General features: G+C 43.6%; 2 non-coding genes across 2 annotated transcripts; both read left to right on the top strand.

Annotated features, from left to right (window-relative positions):
- Positions 1-389: 389 nt before the first annotated feature.
- LOC138286108 (small nucleolar RNA U3) lies at positions 390-607 on the top strand. The gene has a single exon (XR_011201802.1). It is a non-coding gene; the product is annotated as a small nucleolar RNA U3 (small nucleolar RNA).
- A 4121-nt stretch (positions 608-4728) lies between these two features.
- LOC138286077 (small nucleolar RNA U3) lies at positions 4729-4946 on the top strand. The gene has a single exon (XR_011201772.1). It is a non-coding gene; the product is annotated as a small nucleolar RNA U3 (small nucleolar RNA).
- The last annotated feature ends 358 nt before the right edge of the window (positions 4947-5304 follow it).

The following is a 5304-nucleotide window of genomic DNA, read 5'->3' as shown; positions in this document are numbered from 1 at the left end:
TAAACGAGAGCAGGAAAGGAAAGTATGGCTGCCGTTTCTTTACCTGTTTGAACTTTAACTTTCATACTGTAGTCCTCTGTCTGTTTCAGGGGCAGCCAACAGGTAACCTGTGTGTGTGTGTGTGTCTGTGTGTGAGACAGGGCCGGGAAAAGGCAGGCTGAATTTGATTGGTGGCTGATTTCTGATATGCAAATTTTTAAAGCATTGTGTCACCCGAGTTCTAGGGAGAACTCTTTCTTGCACAGAAATGCACGCGCATCTGCTGAATGCTATTTTGTGGTCTTATCTATATATTTATATGTTTTTTGACTTGATGCCCAACAGGTGCTTACTGTAGGTAAGAAGGGTTTCCACTTTTTCTGTCTGTGTGAGCTGGAAGTGGTTCAGGCAAGACTATACTTTCAGGGGTCATTTCTATAGTTTTTAACTGAGGAAATGTGTTCGAAAGTGTCTGGTCTTCGCTAACCACGAGGAAGAGTTGTAGTGTTTTCTTCTGAGCGCGAAGCCAGTGGACAGTGTTGCATTTGTGCAGCTGCTGTCTGCTATTGATGAACGTTCCTCTCTTCTTTTACGAAGAACTGGAGGAAGGAAACACAAACTGAGTGGTTAGCTTCTTGTTTCAGTTTAAGAGAGTACAGCATTTTAAACTTCTTTTCTTGGATATTTGATGGTTGCCAGATTCTCACTTGACTTGTATTTGCAATCACCTCTTTTGGGCTTTTTTGGGGCTTTCTTTTATAAACTGAGCTTTTCAAACGGTCTTTCTAATCGTAATTTGGTACATTTAAGTAAGGAGGGTCTTTTCAAATGGACCCGGGGAAGGGGAAGATTTACTCACCTCTTACGCAACTCAGCAGGACAACTTGAGGATAAAACGTAGAGAAACAAAGATATTTCTCCTTGTTGCTCCTCAGTTGGGAAGGCGTACGCGTTCCCAGGTTTACTACTCTTAGTAAATCTGGGAATGCATGAAAGAGCATGGGTGGATGCCTAAGATCACCCACTCCCTACCCATGGAACGCCTTCCCGGCAAACAGTAACGCAAGGCAGCGACTTGCGCTGCCATGGGTTACTCTAGATTTATTAAGACATGCAATGCCACGCAAGGTGGCCTTGCGTGGTTTAGTAAACCTCACTGATGCCCTGGTGTTGCCTTACGCTGTGATAACGCAAGCGTTTCATAAATCTGGGCCTCTATGTTTGATCTATTTTTAGAGTTTAGACATCTTCCACACAATTAGTGCCGCTCAGTGGCTTATCGCCCTGTCGAATTGACGTGGGGAAAAGGGGCTTTCTAATGCTAGTTAGTCTTTTTAGACTAAAACCAAGAGTAACACCCTGGTCACAGGTCCTAAAATGTATAAGGCTGTTGAGGATCTTAGACCGATGAGGACAAAGAACGCCGTCTTGGGCATTTGCTAAGGTGTTGCACGGGGACTCGCATAGCACAAAGTAACGTAAGCGTAAAGGATTGCATCTGATTACTTACCATAAAAGCCTGTAGGCGCAGCAGAAAATCATTCAGCTTCCCAGGAACGCTCGCACAACCTCTAGTACATCAAGGGCTAGATGTCTTAGGACATTGGAATTTTTTAAGATTCATTGGGGACAGTGAAGTTGCAACAATCAAATAATGGTTGGAATAAGCCATCTGGTCTAATATTCTAGCAAATGTCGTTTTTTTGGCTTTCCTGTTTAATTTAAAGCATTCTTACCTCATTGAACGAAATGTTGAGCTGTCAGCATAGGCGTCGTTCCTCTGCTGTCACATTAGTTAAATGCCCTGTCCCCTCGCTTTTGTCAATAACTCTCAACAGAAGACGTTTAATGATCCCTTTGGGCCCCTAATAATGTTCTCGTATGCTATATTAGAACACTGCAAGATTGATAGCCTCATGAAGAAAATCGGAATGCCAGCAGCTTTTAAACAGTAGAATAATCCCTGTACCTTGAAAATGGTAAAGCTGCAATGTGTGGAACCCCGGAGGCCGCCATTTTGGAGTTCAAACATGCCCCAATGCCGGGGAAACGAGGTGGGTGGGTTGGCGGCAGAGCGTGAATTGGAGAAGGTTCCGCTCTGGCGGCAGGCCAGTTGAGTGCTTCAAAACTTTGCCTAATCTTGGCTTTATAGGAGCCAGGAGCGTAGCCCGACTGCCTTCCCAGCAATGTCCTTTTTTAAAATAATGAAATAAATAGATAAGTAAATATAAAAACAAAAAACAAAGTAAGACTAAATTGTGGTACCCTCTAGCCTGCTGGAAGAGGGGATGTGGACTGTTTTTCGCCTTCAACTTGAGCCTGTCGTGCTGAAGCAATACTTTAGTTAGCGGCATAGACCACAGCAGCAGTTTTTAAAGTCTGTATCACTTACCATCTGAGAGCTAAGCCAGATGGCAGCAAAAATGCTGTTGTGACATCTTCCTGTGCCACTGGAACAGAGTGGCATAGCGTTATAAAAAGTTTCTGAAGAAAGGAACTGGAACTAGTGGGGCATATTTAAGAGAGGCTTGCACTGCAGTTGCGTGACTTCTAGTGACGCAACAGCGGTCAGACCTTTTAACCATATCTAGGAGATCACGCAAAGCCACTTGGCGTGGCTTTGAATAGTCCCGTAGATAGTGATTAAGGCAAGGCATTGTAAAGCGGTGCGCTGGCTTACTCTGCATTAGGGAGGCGATCCAAGGGCTTTGCAGTGTGTGTTCCAACGCAACACCCATGTTGTTAGACGCATCCCCAAATTTACAGAGCAATGTAAATCTGGGAATGCACCAACACCTTACCCCTCCCCAGGGGAGGGTCAGTGAGGAGAAATATCTTTATTTCTCTTTGTTGTTTCCCCTTTCTATGTGTGCTGCGTTTTGCAGCACGCATAGGAAAAGGGAAAAGCCTCCCAAGATTGTTTTTGTGTAGGAAGGTGCCTCTTCCTTCACAAAAACAATTTTGCCTACAACGCAGACAACCTTGCACCATGGTGCAAGGTTGCCGGCGCTGGCTCTAGGCAGTCAAAATGGCTCCAGCGCAGTGGAAAAGGACAGTATTGCATACATATAACACATTATTGCCCGTTTTCTTTGACACAGGGCACAGCAATGTGACTTGCTGTGCTGCCCTGCGCCAAAATGACGTAAATCTGCCCCAGTGTTTGTAAGTGTCAGAGAGTTGTTGCAGAAAAGCCCTGATCTGGAAAGGAAGGGCAGAGTTGTATTTATGAAACAACTGTCTTTTGTTGATGGCTGTTCCTTTCTTCATTTGAGGAAGGGCTGGATGACGGATACATTCACTGAAATGTTCGGTTCCTATTCTGAAGAATACTAGGATCAAAATTGTCCCGACAAGGATTCACTCCCCGGTGAACGGAATCTTCTGTACAATAAAAATAAACCGTGTTTTGGATACTTCTATAATACAGAGATGCCTAAAAGTCATGGGGCCTGGAAAAGCTGCATATGTTCAAAGCGGCTGGTAGGACAAGGTGTTGCTGATGTGAAGGCTTTCTTTGATGTCCAGGTATTCAGAGCTCATCTGAAAGTGGTAGGTTCCGTTGTAACCCGTGGTTCCTGCGGAATGCCATCGCCTTGTAAGGGTCTTACACGTGAACTGGGGGAGAGTTACTTTGTTTGGGGAGACTGATTGAAGACATTGCCATACATTTGATCTGTGGTGCAACTTTTCAAAATGTAAAGGTAGGTTGCTTGCTACACCTTTTGTTTCCATACTTGCAAACCTACCAGGTCGTTTCTCATTCACTAGCAATCAGTATCACGCTTTCGGCACATTGAAAGGTCATAATCTGAACCAAATATTCTGATTGAAAACTGTCTTCCTGCAAAATCCTGTGGAACCTGCCGTTTTGTTTCAAGTTTTCCCCATTTTCCCTTGTGTAAGGCATTGCAGTAGTCCAAATGAGTGCTAATTAATGCTCTGCCTCTTAACATGTAAATCGATTTGCGTCAGGAAGTTGAACATCTCACCAAGATATCTGAGGATGAAACTACCAGAGAAATCCATGTCTTGGCTTGAGCTTCAAAATGAAGGCTGTGAACAAGAATAATTCCCAGTGTTTTCACCACCTACACTTTCAGCACAGTATGATGTGAACTCAGAGGGCAAGTGTGTGCTGCTTTACTTGAACAGAGTAAGCGCTCTGGTGATTCTGTCCGATCTCCAGTAAAATGCACCCACTTCGTGCAGTCTGATAATGCGTAGCCATCTTGAAATGGTAATAATTGTCATTTAGTGCAGTGCCGAAAGCTCTGGAAGTAACGGTAGACTGTCTTTTTTGTGAGTTTACCAACTGTTTCTCTTACTTTTTAAACAAGTTAAAATGTGTTTGTTGCGGTAAACGAGAGCAGGAAAGGAAAGTATGGCTGCCGTTTCTTTACCTGTTTGAACTTTAACTTTCATACTGTAGTCCTCTGTCTGTTTCAGGGGCAGCCAACAGGTAACCTGTGTGTGTGTGTGTGTCTGTGTGTGAGACAGGGCCGGGAAAAGGCAGGCTGAATTTGATTGGTGGCTGATTTCTGATATGCAAATTTTTAAAGCATTGTGTCACCCGAGTTCTAGGGAGAACTCTTTCTTGCACAGAAATGCACGCGCATCTGCTGAATGCTATTTTGTGGTCTTATCTATATATTTATATGTTTTTTGACTTGATGCCCAACAGGTGCTTACTGTAGGTAAGAAGGGTTTCCACTTTTTCTGTCTGTGTGAGCTGGAAGTGGTTCAGGCAAGACTATACTTTCAGGGATCATTTCTATAGTTTTTAACTGAGGAAATGTGTTCGAAAGTGTCTGGTCTTCGCTAACCACGAGGAAGAGTTGTAGTGTTTTCTTCTGAGCGCGAAGCCAGTGGACAGTGTTGCATTTGTGCAGCTGCTGTCTGCTATTGATGAACGTTCCTCTCTTCTTTTACGAAGAACTGGAGGAAGGAAACACAAACTGAGTGGTTAGCTTCTTGTTTCAGTTTAAGAGAGTACAGCATTTTAAACTTCTTTTCTTGGATATTTGATGGTTGCCAGATTCTCACTTGACTTGTATTTGCAATCACCTCTTTTGGGCTTTTTTGGGGCTTTCTTTTATAAACTGAGCTTTTCAAATGGTCTTTCTTATCGTAATTTGGTACATTTAAGTAAGGAGGGTCTTTTCAAATGGACCCGGGGAAGGGGAAGATTTACTCACCTCTTACGCAACTCAGCAGGACAACTTGAGGATAAAACGTAGAGAAACAAAGATATTTCTCCTTGTTGCTCCTCAGTTGGGAAGGCGTACGCGTTCCCAGGTTTACTACTCTTAGTAAATCTGGGAA

Source organism: Pleurodeles waltl, chromosome 3_1, assembly GCF_031143425.1.
Source record: "Pleurodeles waltl isolate 20211129_DDA chromosome 3_1, aPleWal1.hap1.20221129, whole genome shotgun sequence".
Classification (NCBI taxonomy): domain Eukaryota; kingdom Metazoa; phylum Chordata; class Amphibia; order Caudata; family Salamandridae; genus Pleurodeles; species Pleurodeles waltl.
The sequence above is the reverse complement of the archived record's forward strand: the minus strand, read 5'-3'. Positions and strand labels throughout refer to the sequence as shown.